Source organism: Heteronotia binoei, chromosome 12 (genome assembly GCF_032191835.1).
Source record: "Heteronotia binoei isolate CCM8104 ecotype False Entrance Well chromosome 12, APGP_CSIRO_Hbin_v1, whole genome shotgun sequence".
Taxonomy (NCBI): Eukaryota; Metazoa; Chordata; class Lepidosauria; order Squamata; family Gekkonidae; genus Heteronotia; species Heteronotia binoei.
This window is the reverse complement of record NC_083234.1, coordinates 18,970,313-18,992,212: the sequence shown is the minus strand read 5'-3', so window position 1 is coordinate 18,992,212 and position 21,900 is coordinate 18,970,313. Positions and strand designations below refer to the sequence as shown.

At 45.6% G+C, this 21,900-nt stretch overlaps 1 protein-coding gene across 5 annotated transcripts in view; it reads right to left on the bottom strand.

Moving 5' to 3' along the window:
- Positions 1-21,900, bottom strand: part of OPCML (opioid binding protein/cell adhesion molecule like) — a 1,347,090-nt gene that overhangs the window by 530,915 nt on the left and 794,275 nt on the right. The gene's annotated exons all lie outside the window — the stretch shown is intronic.

The following is a 21,900-nucleotide window of genomic DNA, read 5'->3' as shown; positions in this document are numbered from 1 at the left end:
TGGCATTGAACCCTATGGAAGTCCCCTCTGCAAACCCTGTCCTCTCCAGACTCCATCCCAAAAATGTCCAGGATTTTCCCAACTTGGAGTTGGCAACCTACACATCCACATGCCCAACCAGTTTCTCAGCTTCTGAAAATCTTAAAGGGGCTAGCAAGAGGAACAACATTGTTGTACAAGGTGAGATTTAAGGACAAAGGTGCACATATTCATAGAAGAAATATATCTGTGCACACACGAACCTGGAGTGAAGAAACCGCACTGCAGTGCACGCTTAATTTTAAGTATGCTTTTAAGCCCCTTGGATTCAATAGAAATTCATTGTGTCGGTAATGCACCAAGTTATGGGCTGCGCTAAATCACTAGTGCTAGAGAGAGGCACCATAAAGTAGCTGGGTCTGAGGGCCATTAAAAGGTGCTGTCAGTATAAACCCTGCTGGCCTTTTTGGGATGAAGGATGAACGAGCATCCAGAACCAGGATAAGGACAGAATTTTTCATGGATTACGTGTCCCATTCCTTTTCTTACTATGTTAACTCCCATGTTCGGTGTACTTCCTTAGTTTGGACACCTGATCATTTCGCTCAATGCTGCTTCCTTATATTCTGAACCTATTTGTAAGAACATAAGAGAAGCCATGTTGGATCAGGCCAATGGCCCATCCAGTCCATCACTCTGTGTCACACCGTGGCCAAAAACCCAGGTGCTATCAGGAGGTCCATCAGTGGGGCCAGGACACTAGAAGCCCTCCCACTGTTTCCCCCCAAGGAGTAAGAGTACAGAGCATCACTGCCCCAGACAGAGAATTCCATCAAAACACTGTGGCTAATAGTCACAGATGGACCTCTGTTCCAGATGTTTATCCAATCCCCTCTTGAAGCTTCCTCAGTAGGGTTGCTAGTTCTGGGTTGGGAAACAACCTGGAGATTTTGGGGGTGGAGCCTGAAAATGGGGTTTGGAGAAGAGAGGGACTTCAATGCCACCTTCCAAAGCAGCCATTACATAAGAACATAAGAGAAGCCATGTTAGATCAGGCCAATGGCCCATCCAGTCCAACACTCTGTGTCACACAGTGGCCAAAAAAAAAGCCACTTTTCTCCAAGTGAACTGATCTTTGTTACTTGGAACTCAGTTGTAATACCAGCTGATCTCCAGCCACCATCTCAATTTGGTTACCCTATTCCTCTGCCTTTTTTTGATTTCCAGTTTTACTTCCTGGTCTCCTCTGTCCAGCCGAGCTACAGTATATCCCATCTTCCCCTTAGGATTTCCAACTCTGGGTTGGGAAATTCCTGGATATTTGGGAGTTAAGCCTGGGGAAGGGAGGGCCTTCAGTGTGATAGGGTTGCCATCTCTGGATTGAGAAAAGCTGGAGATTGGGGGGGGGGGTGTCCTGTGGATGGCAGGGTTTGGGGAGGAGAGGGACCTGATTGCTATATAATGCCACAGACTCCACCCTCCTAAGCTGCCATTCCCCCCCCCCAGGGAAACTGATCTCTGTTGTCTGGAGACTGATTGTAATTCTGGGAGATCACTGGGCTCCACCTGGAAGCTAACAATCCTATAAGCAGCCATTTTCCCGTAGGGCAATCGTAGCCTATGTAATAATCTATGTCAGGGGTGTCAAACATGTGGCCTGAGCAAGCAACTCATTGTCATGTGCTTCCTTCTCTTTCTTTTGCTTCCTTTTGTGTGGCAGCTTGCTTTGCCAGGCTTGTTCAATTGCACAGAAGCTACCGAGCAAAGCTTCTATTTTCTAACTGGTTGACCAGCATATGAAGCAATTAAGTACCAAAGCTTACAATGCCCAGCCATTTCATGTTTTCCCTGCGTCTTAGGCTCAAAGCATTGACCATGACATTTCTGTAATGAATGTCAATAAATCAAAAGTAGGTTTGCAGCTTACGTACACCTTAACAACAACCTGACCAGCATAATCAAGATTGCTACAGCACAGACATTAGCGCCAGATTTTGATGCAATAATTCAGAGCAAAAGAGAGGTTAGTTATCAGAAACTGCTAAACAAAATATTGCAAGAGTGCTAATCTTTTAAGCATCTTTTAAGATTTTTTTTAAAAAAAATCTTTAATTGTGTTTGTCTGTGTCCATCTCTACTACCTGGCATTACATTTTAGGATACAAATGGCTGGGCTCAACAAGGTCTCAATAATGTGTAACAAATGAGTTTGACACCCCTGATCTATATACTAATTCCAGGAGATTTCCAGGTCTCACCTGGAGGCTGGCAACTGTACTTCCTTTGCCCCCATATAAACTATGAGGAACTGCCTCTTCTCGCCTGTAACCTTTTCAGCTACTTAGACTCAAACCTACATGCAGGCAAATCCTGAGAACCTTGTTGATGTTCCCAGCCCAATCCAAAATCTGTGGCCACCACTCAGACCCACAATGGCAGGAATCTTCAGTTATGCTTCAGTCTAATGAACACACATGCCTGATGGAGGTGGGGGGAAGCCCTGATGTAGATGGACCATGGCCCGTAGTAGAACAGACTGCAGACCGTGCTGAGTCCCCCCCCTCCGCTCCACCAAGAGGCCTATCCATCATCTCTGTTTCTTTTCAACTGCTTCCAAACGAAACCGATGAAACCCTCTTCCCTTTAAGTTGCATTGATCTATCGGGCAGCTCAGGACCTCTCCAAGGTTCACGGATGCAGCCATTTTTATTTTCTCCCCAACATATATATTTTTTTGTGCACTTGATTTATGGTGAAGTGTTGGGAACCCAATGCTCCAGTTCCTGGAAGAGCTGCCTTGGCTGGGAAGCCCTGCCGCTGGCGGAGGCACAAGGCAATTAACCCCTGCTTGCACAAAATCAGACATAAAAAATTGACTGCATTCAAATCCAGCGGGCAGTTTCTTTCTCTTGGCGAGGAAGAGAGGAACCGTTATTCACACTCCACCCCCTCCCACCTTCGATTCAGGATGTTTTGGGGGGACAAAATGGGCCATCACCTTCTTGAAGTTCCCCCCGCCCCCCAAAAAAATTTGGAGTTGCAAAGATAAGAAACAACATTTCTCAACAGCTAGGAAAGAGCCACATCGATGTAGCTGTTAAGTGCGCAGACTCTTATCTGAGACAACTGGGTTTGATTCCCCACTCCTCCACTTGCAGCTGCTGGAATGGCTTTGGGTCAGCCATAGCTCTCCCCAGAGTTGTCCTTGAAAGGGCAGCTTCTGTGAGAACTCTCTCAGCCCCATCCACCTCACAGGGTGTCTGCTGTGGAAGAAGAAGATAAAGGAGATTGTAAGCCGCTCTGAGACTCTGATTCAGAGAGAAGGGTGGGGTATAAATCTATGGTTTGTTTTCTTTCTTTCTTTCTTTCTTTCTTTCTTTCTTTCTTTCTTTCTTTCTTTCTTTCTTTCTTTCTTTCTTTCTTTCTTCCTTCCTTCCTTCCTTCCTTCCTTCCTTCCTTCCTTCCTTCCTTCCTTCCTTCCTTCCTTCCTTCCTTCCTTCCTTCCCTTTCCTTTCCTTTCCTTTCCTTTCCTTTCCTTCCTTCCTTCCTTCCTTCCTTCCTTCCTTCCTTCCTTCCTTCCTTCCTTCCTTCCTTCCTTCCTTCCTTCCTTCCTTCCTTCCTTCCTTCCTTCCTATTTAACCTCCAGTTAAAGGACCAGGCAGAAAATGTTGTTTAAAAACGACTGCCTGAGACCTTGGAGAGCTTCTGCCAGTCCGAGCAGACAAAATTGTCCTTGATGGATCAAGAGTCTGATTCAGTATAAGTCGGATTCATGCAATACGGTTGCCAGCCTGGCAGCCAATGAGAGACTGGGAAAGGGGGGACATGTAGAGGCAGTCAACTGAGACAGCATGCTATCAGTTCTGGAAAAAATTGGAAGCTACGTCACACTGGTCTAGGAAACTCCAGAAATTCTAAGGTAAACCCTGGCAATCCCACCATTCTATAAACCCTGGCACAAGTCTTGAGAGGTGGTGTGGTGAGCATTAAGAACAGGAATCAGGGAGTCTGCCATTAAGGGGTCCTTGAATGGTCATAGGATCAGATTACAAACTACACTCCAATCTATTATAGAAATCAGGAAAACATGTTTATGAAGAGAATAAGGCTAATTTGTGGTATTCGAGACAGTCATCATTGTATGTATTATGCTGTGTTTATTGCATCGTTCTCCAGTGTCGTCACCCGATTTTATTACATTGTTGATTGTACGTTTCACTGCATTGTTCTACACTCTTGTAATTCTGGCTTTACTGCCTGTATTGTACTGTGTTTTTAGAGCAATGTTCTCTAATTTTGTGGGCTGCATGTATTACACTATTCTTACGGCACTGTTTTTAGTTGTAATCAATCCACCTTGACTCACTGAGAAAAATGGACTGCAAATAAAATAAAAACAAAGAGTGTGGTGGTCAAGCTCATTTGGATTCAGTTAGGGATGCTTCTAATTTTTTTTCCACCTTACTGAATGGAGCAGTTCACATCCTGAGCAAAATATAACAGCTGTAAGCTTGAAATGCAAGCCTCTTAAGCCTGGAGATCTCCTGCTTTTACAACTGATCTCCAACTGGCAGAGATCAGGTTCTCTTGAGAAAATGGCTGCTTTGAAGGGTGGGGTCTATGAGCCTTGCATCATGCTGAGGCCCCTCCTCTCCTCAAACCCCACCCTCTCCCAGATCCACCCCCAAAGTCTCCAGGTATTTTCCAACACAGCCCTGGCAACCCTATATCTGCATGGCTCCTTGTTGCTGCTGAAGAAGAACCTAAGAAAAGCCATGTTGGATCAGGCCAATGGCCCGTCCAGTCCAACACTCTGTGTCACACAGTGGCCAAAAAAACCCAGGTGCCATCCTGTGTTAATGAGTGGCCACCCACATGCACAGCTTAGAGGGAACACTGCTTCTGAAAGCCTCGTCCAAATTTCTCCCTGGATTTTTGGGGGGTCCAAATTACTAGGTCTTATTTCCGAAGTGGAACTAATTAACCCATTCAGAATTCTCCATTATTTCACGTTTAAATATTTCCCATTGTTCAGAGCTCTGTGAGTACATGGACAGTTGGCTGCACTGGCCTCCTGTTTCATTAACACACCCACCCACCCACCCTTTATTGATGTGCTTGCTAACATTTGATAAAACACTACAAGTCACTGAATGCATGTGTGGTTGTTTCAGGTTTTTGTCTTGTTTGTTTTTCCCTTTGGGGTATTTTATTAATGCAATATTAGTACAATACACATCAAAAGAACTCTTGATACATATAATCATATCAAGCCCCTAATTGACATGCGGTCAGATGCTGACCTTCCACTAAGCTATAGCAGTAGTCTACAACTACTTAAGAAAATCCAGTCACAAATGATTTTTATGACACAATCACTCAATGCAAAGCAAACAGGCACATGTATAACATCAAAGGGGGGGGAATAGGAAATTGAAACTTGGAGCAACTGTGTATGCTTCTGTTGAAGGAACAGACAGTGAAATTCTGAAACTAGAGAATATCATGGGCAAAAAGTGTCCACATCCTCTCCCCCCCACACAGGAATTTTTAATCTTACCCTTCCTTCAAGTAGTTCCGAATCTCCTTTCCCCATTTTTGGTGAAGACCCATCTAGTAAGTTTAATACGGCAAAGTGTGTGTGGTGTGTGTGTGTGTGTTGAATGTGAGGATCCCAGAGGAATCTTCACCTATAGACTCAAATGTTATCTGACTTTTCCTAACCTTGCTGGTTGACTGAATAACTTTAGAATCATAGAGCTGGAAGGGACCTCCGGGGTCATCTAGTCCTCAACCCCCTGCACAATGCTGGAGAAAAATTGCTGCCTGACGCTGAAAAAGCTTTATTTTACTAGGAATTCTTGCTGTTAAATTCAATCATTGTTATCCTTCATATCTTATCATATTTTGAAACTGTCTTCCTGATCAACTTAATAGTTCTATCATACTGGCAATCTGCTTTGAGTCTCAGTGAAAGAAAAGGCAGGCTACAAATTAAAACAAATAAATATTATAGAATAGACCATGCTAGCTCTCTCATACTTGGATTGCCTAATTTGTATTCCACTTTCCCCCCTGGGGAACATGATCCTTGGTCATATGATTATCAACTTGACTTTGGGGGAAACCATAGATCTGCCCTTCCCACATAGGGGTTCCATTCCTGGGTGGGACACTCTCTACCCTCTGTTCCTGTTGCCCACCACTGCTGAAGAATCAGATGTGGTATCATGTCACTTTCAACAAAAAAGGAAGTGACATTGGGTAGCTCTGGGAATTGCCAGAAACGCTGTGATTTTACCATAGTGTTTCTGGCAATTCCTAGAGATACCCATGTTACTACTTCTTTTTTACCAGAAGCAAAGTGAAGTACTGCAGCTAGCGTTGTAGACTCCTCCATATCCCTGCACACAACCTTCTCTTCCTACAACGAGTTTACCTGTAACTCTCCCCATCTATGGCCCTGCGCCTTCTAAAGCTATTTTAGTATCAAATATTTCAACTCTAACAAGTTGTTCTCACACATCCTCATCCCATATATATATATTTTAAATGGCAGTGGAGGTCATGCATCTCTAAAAACACCTCGTCTCCGAGGTTCTCCTAAGACAGCATCCCATTCTCTTGCCTTGCCGGCACCATCTCAGAAAAGCCAAAAGCATCGATGAATTTCTTCAAGAGAGCCAGAAAGAGCAATAAATCAGTTCCCAGGAATGGCTAACGAGACAGATTGCTCTGCTGCAATTAATGCCTTCTCCTGCATGCGTGCGCTTGCAGAAGGGTCTGCCGATTAAAATTCCGGCTGGGGAGATGGCACGAGTTGAATGGCAGTAAGTAGTGAAGGAAGGAGGCATGTAAGTGTGTGTGTGTGGGAGGGGGAGGAGTAAGAAAGAGGGAAGCAGCAAAGCTACAGTGAGAGAGAAAGGAAGAGAAGATAAGGAAGGCCACCATGGGCTGCCTGAGACCTAGGGCAGATTCTGTGCAGCCACCTCATGGAGTGGCAGATTCCATGTCAGGCTCACACAGAGGCATAGATGTGAGAACAGGCATCTCCTAGTAATTCACCTGTATGCAGACTCCTCAGTTCCTGTGCTAGAAGCAGTCCAGCATCCCTTTCAGCATCTTCTCAAGGTTCAAACTTGAGCATCTTCCAGATGCAGCGCTAGAAACTTCAATATAAGCTTGCTTGGATGGTCAGGGAATATTTGTTCATTTAATTTATATCCCCTCCCCCCAATGGGGACTCAAGGTGGCTTGCAACATTCTTCCCCTCTCCATTTTATTTCTACAATGACCCTGCGAGGTAAGTTAGGTTGAGAGTCTGATCAACTCAAGGACACGCAGTAAGCGTCCATGGCACAGCGGGGATTCGAACCCGAGCCACCAAACACTCTAACCACTACACCACGCTGGCTCTCGTATGAAAGTATAATGGGACCTCCTCCAAGTACTTCGGATGAGGGCAGGTTGCATATCCAGTTTGTTAAATGAAGAATTCAAAGTGCTGCCAACTTTCAAAAACACCTGAGCTGTCGCAAGCACGCTACTCAGCAGCTCACACATGGTCCATGCTAGTTTTGCCAATTTCCAGGAGGCGCCCAGAGATCCCCTGAGATTGTAACAGATCTCCAGTCTACATAGATCAGTTCCTCTGGAGAAAATGGCTACTTTGGAGGGTGATCTCTATGAAATTAGGCCCTGCTGAGGTCCCTTCTGTCCCCAAATATTGTCCTTCCCAGGTTCCATTCCCAGATCCCCAGGAATTTCCTAACTCAGAGTTGGCAACTGTAGTCTGCACAAGCCCATCCCAGATGCTGACTCTAAAGAACTAGGAAAAGCAGAAGGAAAGAAAGACTAGAGAGATGGGGGGAGGGAGGGAGGGAAGGAAGGAAGGAAGGAAGGAAGGAAGGAAGGAAGGAAGGAAGGAAGGAAGGAAGGAAGGAAGGAAGGAAGGAAGGAAGGAAGGAAGGAGGGAGGGAGGGAGGGAGGGAGGGAGGAAGGGAGGACCAAGGAGATAAACAGTAGGAGGAGAGCCAGAAAGAGATAAAACCACTGAAAAGAAATTTTTCCACAAAGCTTTATCTTTCCATTAAAGAGGGGTGAAAATATAACTCTGATTATCAAAAGAGAATTTATCTCCAGCAGTCTGGGCAGCGTTTACTGCCAAAAGCAACAGTAAATAAATACCCTGTCAGGCAGGATCAGGGCTTGGCGATCATGCCTGAGGCAGGTTAAGTTTTTAGTTAGTCTCTGTTAAAAATCTCCCCTTGCCTCCCAGGATAAGCCCCTCCCTCAACAACCGTGTGTGCCAGTCATTGTTGGCAAGTGACTAGTCTTCCAGAAGAGAGACAACTGCAGCAGAAGCCTCTCCCATCCTACCCTAGCTCTCCTCATCTTGCTGGCTGCTGCAGCATAACTGGGAGAGAGGGATGCCTTGGAGCAAAAGTAAAAAGGTAAAAAGGTGTGTAAAAAGGTGTGCAAGCACCAGTTGTTTCCGACTCTGGGGTGATGTTGCTTTCACAACGTTTTCACAGCAGACTTTTTACGGGGTGGTTCGCCATGGCCTTCCCCAGTTATCTACACTTTCCCCGCAGCAAGCTGGGTACTCATTTGACCGACCTTGGAAGGATGGAAGGCTGAGTCAGCTACCTGAACCAGCTTCTGCTGGGATTGAGCAAAAGTAGATTTACACAAATGACCAAGAGGACTTGGCTCCATTTCCCATCTTCCACACAGGTCCTCCCCCATTCTAATAACGTCCAAGCAAAGAGAGCCAGGAACCCAAGAAGGGTTGTCATTTCCCTGGGGGGGCTGAGATAACTACCACCCCCAGCACTGTTGACCTCACATACACAAGTTAGCAAAGGGGCGAAAGATGCAGAAGTTTTTTTTTTAAACTATCTTGGGAAAACTCAGCAGTGACATCATGTCACTCTAGGAATCATTGAAAACTCGATGGTTTTACCATGGTTTTACCATCGAGTTTTACCATGGTTTTACCATCGAGTTTACAGTGATTCCTACAGTGACATGAAGCCTTTTCCAGCTTTCTCAATAAATGATGTTATGGTGGATGTGACCTTGGGGTACCCCCATGTTCCCACCCCCAAGCTCCCACCAGTTGCTGGTTGCCAGGCACCCTAACTCTGTTTTAAGTACATTTCTCCCTAGGCTTTGATGCTGGAAGCAACACAGCAAACTGTGGATGGTGAGTTAAAGGTGCGGGAAAAGAGGCCACAGTTTATGTTCTCTGGTCTCCAAACTCTGCTTATATATATACAGGCATAGTGGACTCATTCAAGGTCACCTTTTGGTGCCCTAGGCAAACTATGACCTGGCACACATCTAGCTCAGCATTCCATTTTCTACAATGGCTTATCAGATGTTTCGTTCCACTGTGAACCCCAATCAAGCTCCAAGCCCAGGGAAGAAGAAGAAGAAAAGTGCAGATTTATACCCTGCCCTTCTCTCTGAATCAGAGACTCAGACCGGCTTACAATCTCCTATATCTTCTCCCCCCCACAACAGACACCCTGTGAGGTGAGTGGGGCTGAGAGGGCTCTCCCAGCAGCTGCCCTTTCAAGGACAACTCCTGCAAGAGCTATGGCTAACCCAAGGCCATTCCAGCAGCTGTAAGTGGAGGAGTGAGGAATCAAACCTGATTTTCTCAGATAAGAGTCTGCACACTTAACCACTACACCAAACTGGCTCTCAGAGAGAAAGAGGTCCTATCAAAGAGAAAAGAGAAGGCAAGCAAGGACCAAAGAGGCTGGGCATCTTACAAATGAGAGGGTGGGGCCAAGTGTACCCAGTGAGAGACTTCTCTTAACCCTTTCCCTCCAAGATCCTCTTGCATGCACAGTTAAAATATTCAGCAGAATTCCATGTATGAGGAGTATTACCAGGACTCCCTCCCCCCAGGGGAATGCAGCAGAACAGAGTTCCAGAACCTCTTCATGGAAAAAAATAAAAATAAAAAAAGCTTAAAAATTCATAAGGGGCACCCATGTGTTTCTCCTTCATTTCTCTCTTGAGAGTTCTGGCACCTCTTTTTCCAGGGCGGGGGGAAGCCTTGAGTATATGTCACGGTTACATCCCAAAATAAATGGGAGCAAAGGGCATTATACCCCCAATTTTTTCTCCAATGAAACCAAAAGAAATGAACATTGAGAGTTGCATCCCAAAACGAATGGGAGCAAAGAGTATTATACTCCAAAAATTTTCTCCAATGAAATCAAGAGAAATGCACATAAACGCAACTAATAGTTACAGCTTTAATTCCAGTATTAGAGAAACCAAATTAATGGTGTTTTTTTTTTCCGAAAAAGGTGAACGTACCAAAGAAATTTTTTTTTGCACACTTCTATTGTCCTCAGAATAATGGTTAATTCTCTCCTGCTATCACCTAATGGAACGTTCTTCTTTTCAAAATTATTGTCTGTGCTTGGAAGGTCTTATTTAAACAATAACAAAAAAAGATGTCAGGACAGTAGATCTCAATTGTTCCAGAGCTTGCCCATTAAATGCATGTACTAAAGTACAGGGCGCTCTTCAGTTGATGATACCAAGAGAAGACAGGGTGTTATTTGTGTCTAGGATGCTGCAGTCTTCATTGGTGACATCTCTAGTGATTATTTCTTTTAAAAAAGACACTGACACAAAGATTATATCCTTTATGGCCTTTGCAGCTGGCATCACAGTATACCTTTAGACCAAAAGCACACCCTGGGACACAGCTAAGAATGCTTTGCTTAGCCATTGAACAGAAGATACAGGAAAGGGGCTTCCATTCTGAGCTGGCATAGTGTTTGGTTTGCTGTCACTGCAAACCTGTTAGGAGGAAGAGGAGAAAGAGAAGAAGATTGATGATGATGACGATGGTGATGATATTGGATTTATATCCTGCCTTTGTGTATCTCAAAGGGTGTTTTCGCACTCACGTTTTACTGGCGCCACGACCATCCTGACGCCGGCGAATCTGCATGGATTTCTCACCAGAAGCGCCGGCGCTCCCAGAAGCGCCGGCTACTTCCGTCGCTAAGCCAGCGCAAACGTTTTCCTGCATCTTTGCGATTTCTGTTTGCGCTGGCTTAGCGACGGAAGTAGCCGGCGCTTCTGGGAGCGCCGGCGCTTCTGGTGCGAAATCCATGCAGATTCGCCGGCGTCAGGAGGGTCGTGGCGCCAGTAAAACGTGAGTGCGAAAACGGCCAAAGTCTCAGAGTGGCTCACAAACTCTTTTACCTTCCCCTCCAGCACAACAGACACCCTGTAAGGTGGGTGGGGCTGAGAGAGCTCTTCCAGAAGCTGCCTTTTTAAGGACAGCTCTGCGAGAGCCATGGCTAACCCAAGGCCATTCCAGCAGCTAAAAGTGGAGGAGTGGGGAATCAAACCCGGTTCTCCCAAATAAGAGTCGGCGCACTTAACCACTACACCAAACACAACATGATCAGGCCATAAGCTGATCCAGGTTGCATTCACCTTGCCCCTAAACAACTTGAAATCTGCTGATCAGCTGTTCTGCTGTACTCTTAGTCAGCAGCAGTGCTGGATTAAAGCCTGAGGAAGCCCCGAGGGAGTTGAAGTCTTGGGGGCCCCTTCGCAAATTATCTCAGAGTCTGAGTGCCTGCCCCACTGCTCCCTCAGGCACCTTCTCCAAAGCCCCTTTGATAAAGCTGCGGGGAAGAGGCAGAGAGAGGCAAACGTGGCGATAATGCCAGAAGCAGCAGCACCAGGCAAGTCAGGCAAAGAGCGGCTCAGTTGCAAGCTGTGTGTGCCGGCTGGAGGGCTGAAAGTGGGGGGGGGGAATGAGGGGGAAAGCTGGTCTGGGGCCCCTAAAGGTGTGGGGACCCATAGGCCAGTGCTTACTTGGCCTAATTGATAATCTGGCCCTGGTCAGCAGCTGAATCTCTACTGATTGAGGAATCAGCTGGAAGGGGGGTTCTGATCTTCCAGCACTTTCCTGGGCCCTAGGCCTGCAGTGAAGGACACAGGAAAGTTACAGGATGAAATCATAAGTTGATCATCATCATCATCAGGTATTGTGTGTGGTATAACCAGGAGATCATAAGATTGTCTGGCTGCCAGAAGTACCAGTTCTTTTCCTCATCCTGCACCTCTAGGTGATGAGCAAGACTTATTTGGGGGGCTGAGGGAACTCTGAAAGCTGTCACTGCCCCAAGATCACCCAGCTGGCTTCATGTGGAGCAAGAATGGGGAATCAAACCTGGTTTCTCCAGATTCTTCCTGCATCATGCTGGCTCTCATCATAAGTTGACTCCCAGCTGATGGGGAAACAGCTGGGAGTCGGCTTCTGATCTACCCCCAGCAACTTGGAGGAAAAGGAAAAGGTCTCTTATCTCCCTGATTGCAAGCTGCTCTTTCATCTCAGGCTTGGGGAAGAAGGGGACAGTGACGACCAGCTTGTCATCTCCTCATCCTAAGTATGGAGATGAGAAGCTGGCCACCAATGTTCTCCCCATCCTAAGCATCTCCTATGTCCCTGCAAGCTGGAGACTCAAGAAGAAGTTGAAGGGAGGATTGATCAGCTTTTGTTTTCCTCAGGGGTGGAATTCTAGCAGGAGCTCCTTTGCATATTAGGCCACACCCCCTGATGCAGCCAATCCTGCAAGGCTCTTTTTTGTAAGCTCTTGGAGGATTGGCTACCCCTTGTTTCACCTCTTCCCCCAGACTGCAGCATCCTAGAGACAAACAGGGCTTGGGCATGGTGAGAAGTTTCCTGCTCCTTGATGGCTATGGGCAGGGCATTTTTTTGTAGCATATTAGGCCACACCTCCCTGATGTAGCTAATCCTCCAAGAGTTTACAGTAGGCCCTGTACTAAGAGCACTGTAATCTGTTGGAGGATTGGTTACATTGGAGTGTGTGGTCTAATATGCAAAGGGGAAAAAAGCCTGCTACAAAAAGAAACCCTGGTTACAGGTGATTAGAAAGTGAGCTGAATCGGGAAGGGGGTGTTTGAGTATCGTTACCAACAAATACTCCTTTGAAGTACAATTTTAAACAAAATTAAATAGGGAAAATGTTGTTCTGTCCAAAACTAGGAGCCCAACACGACATTCCCAAGCAGACTTATACCTTTCAAAGGTTACTGAAGTCGGTGGTCTCCAAGGGGGCAACTCTGCCCATGTCTGTACTGCAACTCTCGCCCCAAAAGCTTCTACCTTTGCTTTAGCTGCCCAGAGGCCAGAACATCTGCCATGGGGGAGGGAGGATCCAGTATCTTCCTGTCCCTTGCATGGTTCACAAAAATCTGGGATCATTTAATCATGGAGAAAATCACAGCACAGCTTTCTGTGTCTGATATCTACCCTTTCGAAGAAAAATTGTTTCCTTTTCTCGAGTACACGACATCTCATGATATCCTACCTCTTAACGCAACTTATCTTCAATTTCTTTCACTATAACTCTTTGCTACTCTATGCTCTCCTCTCCTCTTTTTATTTGCTTATTCCCTTTTGTTAGGCTTTGGAGGGTGCAAGGTAATATTCTTGGCTCAGTTACCAATCCATTTACCCTTATTAAGATACTCTTTTCACTTTTCTGCACACTGGATTTTATATACCTTACTTTCTTTATAAAGTGCTCTCAAAGGTTATTTCTAGTTATACACATAGCATCATACATTCTCGATGTGCAGTAGAATTTTGCTGCATGCTGCATCAGTTTATTTGACATTGCCTCATTTTACAAAGCTATGTACAGCTTGGCATTTTTCAATTTGGTGTAGTGCTAAGTGCATGAACTCTTATCTGGGAGAACCGGATTTGAGTCCTCACTCCTCCACTTGCAGCTGCTGGAATGGCCTCGGGTCAGTCATAGCTCTGCAGAGTTGTCCTTGAAAGGGCAGCTGCTGTGAGAGCTCTCTCAGCCCTACCCACCTCACAGGGTGTTTGTTGTAGGAGAGGAAGATAAAGGAGATTGTGAGCCACTCTGAGACTATGAGATTCAGAGTGGAGGGTGGAATATAAATTCAGTATCATCATCATCATCATCATCATCATCATCATCATCATCATCATCATCAATAAACTTATCTTTTTTGGGGGGGAGGGAGAAACGTGAAGTAGAATAGTGGAAGCAAAAGCTTCCCAGAGGAGCCTCTCCGAATTCAAGATGGCAGGGATGGGAGCAGATGCTTATTGCCAGTTTCCAGTTTTGTTACCGCTTTGGGGAGGAAGGAAAAGATGCGCCTCTTCCCTAGCAAGGGAATCGATAACTCTTGACAAGGGGCTTCCTTCCTTTACATCTGAAACTTTGCCTCCCCCTTTGGGGGGAAGCGTCTCATCAAGGAGACAAGGAAGGGCACCGTTGAGGGCACGCTCTCATCTTTTGTTCCATGACCTCACAAGTATCCCGGCGACTTGGTGAAGTTCTTTTCTTCTTTTAAATCCTTTCAGAACTCTTTGCTTTGGGGGCACCTAGTGAGACTCCTTTTTTTTTAAAAAAAAAATTGATGCCAGTCAGAGCTTGCTTCAGGAGCTTTGTTACTCAAGAGCTTCACCTCCCAAATAAATAGGTTTGAACCGCAGCCAGGAGCAATGGGATCGTTCAAAGGCATTATCTGGAATCCGTCAGTAGAAAGCACCTCAAGTCGCCATTAATCATCTCTCCACTTACAGTATTTCTTAATGGCTTTTCATGCTCTCCCTTTTCAATGCCAACAAAGAGCATGATCTTTCCCTGCTTATTCTGTTTAACAGAAATCAATACCTAATACCAAAGTGTCGAAGTCGGGATGTTCGGGAGAGACTGACCCCCTTCTTTTCCTCTCTCCCTTCGGGCTGAAGAAAGAGATCATGATTTCAGGGGAATTATAATCTTAGTAAAGTCCAAATAATAAGTGGCTCCTAGTGCCACCCCGGGGGGAGGGGTGTCTATTCAGCATTTGACAAAGATAAAGATAATGGCCATCAATGGTGTCCTGGGGGTGATGAATGCCACAAGTTTATAATGTGTGGAAATTCTGTCTACTGAGTACACGAATAAAGGGTATTGGTGGAAAGAAGGCCTGCATTGCACTGTTACCCCGGGGTGTGGGGTGGGATAGAGTTACCAGCTCCAGGTTGGGAAATTCCTGGAGATTTGGGGATGGGGCCAGGGGAAGAAGAAGACCGTAGATTTATACCCTGCCCTTTTCTCTGAATCAGAGTCTCAGAGTGGCTTACAATCTTCTCCCACCACAACAGACTTCTTGTGAGGTGGGTGAGCCTGAGAGAGCTCTCCCAGAAGCTGCCCTTTCAAGGACAACTCTGTGAGAGCTATGGCTGACTCAAGGCCATTCCAGCAGCTGCAAGTAATAAAGAACAAATAGCAATAGCATTAGCACTTTTATAACTGTAATTAATTTTAAATCTATTAGAATTTTAATGTTGAATGTAACCTTGTTTTTATACAATGGAATGTTACTGTTACTGTTAGCCGCCCTGAGCCTGCCCCGGCGGGGAGGGCGGGATATAAATAAAATTATCTAATCTAATTATCTAAAAAAAGTGGAGGAGTGGGGAATCAAACCTGGTTCTCCCAGATAAGAGTCTGCACTCTTAACCACTACACCAAACTGGTATACCTCAGTGGGGTCTAATGCCACACAGTCCACCCTGCAAAGCATCCATGTCCTCCAACGGAACTGATCTCTGAAGTCTAGAGGTTGGATATACACCCCAATTGGAGGCTGGCATCCCTATTCAGAGGAGGTGGAGATAGGACCATCCCTAATCTGCCTGGCACCCTAGGCAAGGCGAACTTCTAGAGCCTCCACTGCACTGATAATGTCACCAAGTCACATGGAAGCACTCCCAGAAGGCTGGCGTCCTAGGCGACCACCTACTTTGCCTAGTGGCAGGGCCAGCCCTGGATGGAAGCCCTCTTGGACTGTCTCCCATCTTCATCAAGCCTCAGGATGGGTGTACATCTCTTGACAATTTTTGGGATCTTCCTCGGAACAGGTGCCCAAGGGGCAGGCAGACACACCACAAGGAATTTTGCTCATCTTTTCAGGACCCCTTTCCCTTGAAATCTCTTGCTTCTGAGTAGCCATAGCATTTGTTTCCAAGAGAAGGAAAACAAACCGACCAACAAAGCCCTGTTTTGTTCCATCCTTTACGGTCACGAAAATGAATGGGAATCACGATAAACAAACAAGTGCTGTTTGTTCCCCCTGCATTTTGTCTTTAGTTGTCTAAAAATTGGGAGCCTTTCTCCTGCGACCCAGCAGTAGGAAAGGTAACTTGGATGGGGAGTACCATTTAATTTCATCTAAATTGGATGGAAAACAAAGAAGCTTCATCCAGCAATGTTTCCCACCGAAACCAATAGAAACAAAGGGATAGAACCCACCAGGATTTCTACTGATGAAAGGATGGAACTTTACCTTTTTTTAACCACAGAAAAGGGCATGCCAGGGATTGTGGGACCTGAACAGATAGGGGTTGCAGAAAGGGTGTGCAATCATGAGAAAGCAAAAACAGAAAAGCTGATAGGATCATGTCTAAAATTCACACTTAATAAAGAAAACGAACCCTTGTAACAACAGAATGAAAAGGAAAGAAGCCTTTGAAATTCTAAGAAAACACTGTGCACGTAAACTACCTGTGAAGAAGCCCCCAAATTCACTGTTGTGCTTTAGGCAAAAATCCAGTGACAATTCTAGGTCTGATACACATTTCCAAGCCCTGCCGGTTACAAGAGACCTTTCCCGCCTAGCACGTGAGACGTCCCCTTGTGCTTTCGCGTTTGTGCTTCTCCTTTGTTCTCGAGCAGCCATCCCCTCACACGGCGCAGGTGCCTGAACGGAACGAGGAAGAGAGGTTTCTGAGCTACACCAGAAAGGTGTTTATTAGTTTCTCTGCCTTGAGAAACTGCTGGTCTTCACTTTGTCTGTTTTTGAATCGCACACAATCAGTGCCAGATTCAAGCGGGCAGCTGCCTTGGTCTGAAGCAGCAGAACAAACTTTGAGTCCAGTGGCACCTTTAAGGCCAACAAAGTTTTATTCTGGGCACGAGCTTTCGTGTGCATGCTCGCTTCTTCAGATACAACGGGATGGAAATCACCAGTCCATAAATGTAGGTAGAGGGTGAGCGGTAAATTCGCATACAGCATAATGAAGATTCGAGGACCAGACAGTTCGAGGGCAGGAACAACAAGCTTAGTTTGGATGGCTACTATTTGTAAGTAAATAAATATGTCAACATTGGAGATTAATGGGCAGATGTATCCTTAATCAATGCCAGTAATGGTTGCACAAATATGGTTCAGAAAGCATTGCCTTGAAGGAGGGGGGCAAAGCAACATCCAAAGAGGGACAATTAATGAACTAAATGTGAGGCCAGAAGATGGTGTCCCACAAGGGACATTCCAGCATCTATTGTGGTCATACTTTTTCCCTGGGGGAGGGAGGAGAGATAGCAGTCTATCTAATTAACATAAAATGGGAACGACACAGGGGGGGAGGGGGAGAGGCAAAAAGCAAAAAGATGGGGCCCAAGATGACCCTTAAGTCTATGAGCAGCAGTAAGATAGACAACCAGCAAACTATCTTGCAATACATAGCTGGTGTCCAGGGCTGGATTAACAATTCGGCCAAATAGACACTGGCCTATAGGCCCCCATGCCTTTAGGGGCCCCAGGCTGACTTCCCCCATTCCCCCTCCCTTGCTTGCAGCCGTCCCAGCCTGCACGCGTAACCAGCAACTGAGCCTCTCTTTGCACGACTTGCCTGGTGTGGCTGCTGCCTCCATTGTAGCCAAGTTTGCCTCTCCCCCCAAAAGCTTAGTAAAAGGGGCTTTTAAGAAGGTGCCTGCAGGTTGGAGCGGGGGCCCTGGGTGGTGGTGCAGGCGCTCAGATTCTGAGATAATTTGTGAGGGGGCCCCTGAAATTTTGACTGCCTAGTGGCCTCTATAGGGTTTAATCTGGCACTGCTGGTGCCCCTGTGACATCAGCAGCCAGAAAACCAATCCTTATCCTCTGCTCATACCTACTTAACATGTTCAAAAATTCTGAGATTTCCCTTGACAATCTGAAGTAAAGGTTTAGAAGAGGCAACTCTCAGAGGATAAGCAGGCTGAGTAGTTATTTGTGGCAGTACAGGAATAGAACAACCAAGCCCTGTGGAACAGAGCAGTAAACTGCAGTACTGCAGTCCAAGCTCTGCTCACGACCTAAGTTCGATCCCAGCGGAAGCTGGGTTCAGGTAGCTGACACAAGGTTGACTCAGCCTTCCATCCTTCCGAGGTTGGTAAAATGAGTACCCAGTTTGCTGAGGGTAAAGTCTAGATGGGTGGGGAAGGCGATGGCAAACCACCCGTAAAAAAGTCTGCCAAGAAAACATCATGATGTGACATCACCCCATGGGTTGGTAATGACTCAGTGCTTGCATAGGGGACTACCTTTTACCTTCTTAGGAAGAGGACAACAAAATAACCAGAAGCTGGACTGGGGATATTTGTAAACATATCCCTATCATTAGGTGCATATCTTACAGGCAGAGAGAAATAATTCTGTGGGCAAGATATTTAACGATTGGTCTGATGTACTGATTTGTATCCCACCCCTTTCCAAGAAACTCAAGGTGACAGATGTGGCCTCCTCCATCTCAACAACCCTATGAAATGAGCTAGGCTGAGAGAGGGGAAGAGCACTCAGGCCAAGGTTATTCTGCCAGCTTCAGGGTACAAAGGGGATCTGAGACCTGTTGGTCTCCCTAACAAGAGTAATGTATTGATTGACTGATCTCAGGGGTAGAATTCTAGTAGGAGCTCCTTTGCATATTAGGCCCCCCGCCCAATGTAGCCAATCCTCCAAGAGCTTACAAAAAAGAGCCTTGTAAGAAAAAAGCCAGTTTGGTGTAGTGGTTTAATGTGCAGACTCTTATCTTGGAGAACCCGGTTTGATTCCCCACTCCTCCACTTACAGCTGCTGGAATGGCCTTGGGTCAGCCATAGCTCTCGCAGGAGTTATCCTTGAAAGGGCAACTGCTATATAGGAGATATAGGTAATTGTAAGCCTCTCCGAATCTCTGATTCAGAAAGAAGGGCGGGGTATAAATCTACAGTCTTCTTCTTCTCTTGGAGGATTGGATACATCAGGGGTGTGCGTCCTAATATGCAAAGGAGCTCCTTCTAGAATTCCACCCCTGATCTTATTTGTACCCTGCCTTTCTCCACAATGGGCCCCAATGTGGTTTACATCATTCTCCTCTCCTCCATTTTGTCCTCACAATAACCCTGTGAGGTAGGTTAGGCTGAGAGCATGTGACTTGCCCAAAGTCACCCTGCAAGCTTCCATGGCAGTAGGGAATCAAGGAATTCAGACTCCTAAAATCCTAATCCCATAGTCTCTCCACACTACCCCAATGAATATGAATATCCAAAAAGATACACAATCTCACATTCTTTATGCATTCTAAAGACATCACTAGCCATTTGTACAAACTGCTTTCTTTTTTTGAAAAAAATAATAATGTTAATTTGATTAGATCCGCTAAGTGCTTTGCAAATCGCTAAATTCCATGCACAGATAAAGACAAAGCCCTACAAAAGAAATCCCTGTTCTTCCTCTTATTGTTTCGATGGCAAGCTCATAAACATCTGCTCTCATCTCTTTTTTGTTGGTGGGCGGGAGAAAACTCTCACTTCAGATAGATTTTATTGGCTAAGCGCTATCCTGAGCCGCTGCCACTTCCGCACCGAAAAGATATCAATGAAAGGAAGGCAATTCAGAAGAGAGAAATGAAGCCAGTTATGGGATTGGAAAGGGAGGCTGTAAAAGCAGAGAAAGCCCTCTGGGAGGGGCACAAGCCAATCAGCACGTCCAGTGTACAGCCGCTGCCTCAGCCCCCCATGCTGACATCTCCATGGTACCCCTGTGTGCCACATCGGAACATAATTACACATAGAAGATTGAAATGGCTTCTGGTACTTCCTGTACCAAAGCTTCTCTTTGGGAAATAAGTCAGCACAACAGCTACAGATGCTCCTGGCGCTTAACTACGCTGAGCAACCTACAACCTATCAGAGAAATCCTAGATTTTGTTCCCTCCTGAATGTAAATTCCTCTCTTAGTCATTTATGGGTAAATGGAAGGAAGCTTTTTTTTTGGGGGGGGGGGGGGGGCGGTACTTGTAAATTTTAGCTCTCTTTCACAGTCATGCGACCAAAGGCCCTAATCCAGTATATATCCACAAAAGGCTTAAATTAAACTAATAATCAGGGGCCATTTTATAGCAAAAACGGTGCTGGAGCCCATTAGCACAACTCATTTGCATAACTCATTTCCTTACGCCACACAGCCCTGACATCACCAGAAGGTGTATTAAATTATATCAGCTCAGCATCTACCTTAAAATGCTTTTTGAATTATAACTGTCATAATAAAACCTTACTCCCATCGTACTTTTTAAATTTCCTTCTCCTATGTTGCCAAAGTGGCATGATGAAGATTTCCATCTGTCTGTTTTATATGTTTTGGTTATTTTCCCATTTTTGGGGGGGTGTGGGGGGGGGGAGGAATATTAGAAATTTTGTCAAATCTTATAGTGCAGCAGAATTCTCAAAGAGAGTTTAAACAATGGACCCCAGAAGCAAGTATTGGACGGGGGGTGGGGGAGAGGTTAAGAAAGAGCACAATAAAATTTAGAGGTTCCAGAGCTCCGCACCTGTGAGCTCCTGCCCAAAATGAGGCCTGCTAATAATACATAATAATTTCACCTCATAACCACTTCTGGGTTGCCAGCCAGTAGAGCTTAAACCAAAATTTCAAGGGAAAATTGGGAGTGCCTGCTCAGGGAAAACATCTGAGGAATTTTGAAGAGAAGGAACAATACAATTTAAGTAAAATGAATGGGATTTCTCAACACATTTCTAGAAACCACACAGGCCCAAGCTTTGGCAAATGTCCTAAGGAATTCACTTCTACTGTTGCCCAAAATGTCTATCCACATGACACATCTATTAATTTTTATACCACTTTTGCTCCGAGAAAAGACATTTTGACACATTTCACCCTCACAACCACCCTGTGAAGTAGTAATTCCAGAGGGATAGCCAAGTCAGTCTGTTGGAGCGAAAGTACACAGGAGTTGTGCGCCACCTTGGGATGCTACTTTCAACTTTCCAGAGGGAGAGCTCCCACCAATCTTTCCCAATGCCACAATGAGAGCAGCAGTGGAAAACGGAGAAGGGAAAATGGCAGCTGAGAAACAGGAAGTGATGTCACTGTGTTGTGGTGGCTCTCTAGGAATCCACCAAATCTCTATGGTGAACCACATTGGGACACCGGTGTATATACTACTGGAAAGGCTGAGAGTTTGCAACAATACGGAACCATTTGTGTGCTCATCTGTTTCTCAGTTTAATGCTGTTCGATTGTTACTGTTGCTTTGTTTTGCTTTGTTTGAAATATAGCGTAGAAAATGTCATTTCTCTGGAGATGCCACGAAAGGTCATTTGTGCTCTTCCCCTCTCTGGGAACAGCATCTCCAGTTTCAATAATGAAAGCTGTCTGCCTTGTGTCCTTTTTGCCTCCATAGCTTTATTTATTTATTTGATTCCTTTTAACTCCCGGCATGCCAGCTGATGCATTCGCCAGCGGCCATATGGCCGCATTTAGGATCCATTTCCCAAGCTGGCTCTGTTGTCCTCTCCTGCATTGGCCTGGCCACCTCCCAGTGGAAGGAGAGCAGGCCAAAGCCAAACATCTCAAATGCCTCCTTTCAAAACTGAAGTGTATTTTAATAATTCAGAGCCGCCAGCTTCTCACAGGCACCCAATAAATTATTCACTCATGGTACTGTAACATCCTCATGCATGCGTACACACCACACACACACAAAAGGGGGGGAGTGCCACCTTCAACAAGTTTTGTGCAGTTAAATTGGGTTTGAACAGTTTTTGAAGAAGGACGGGG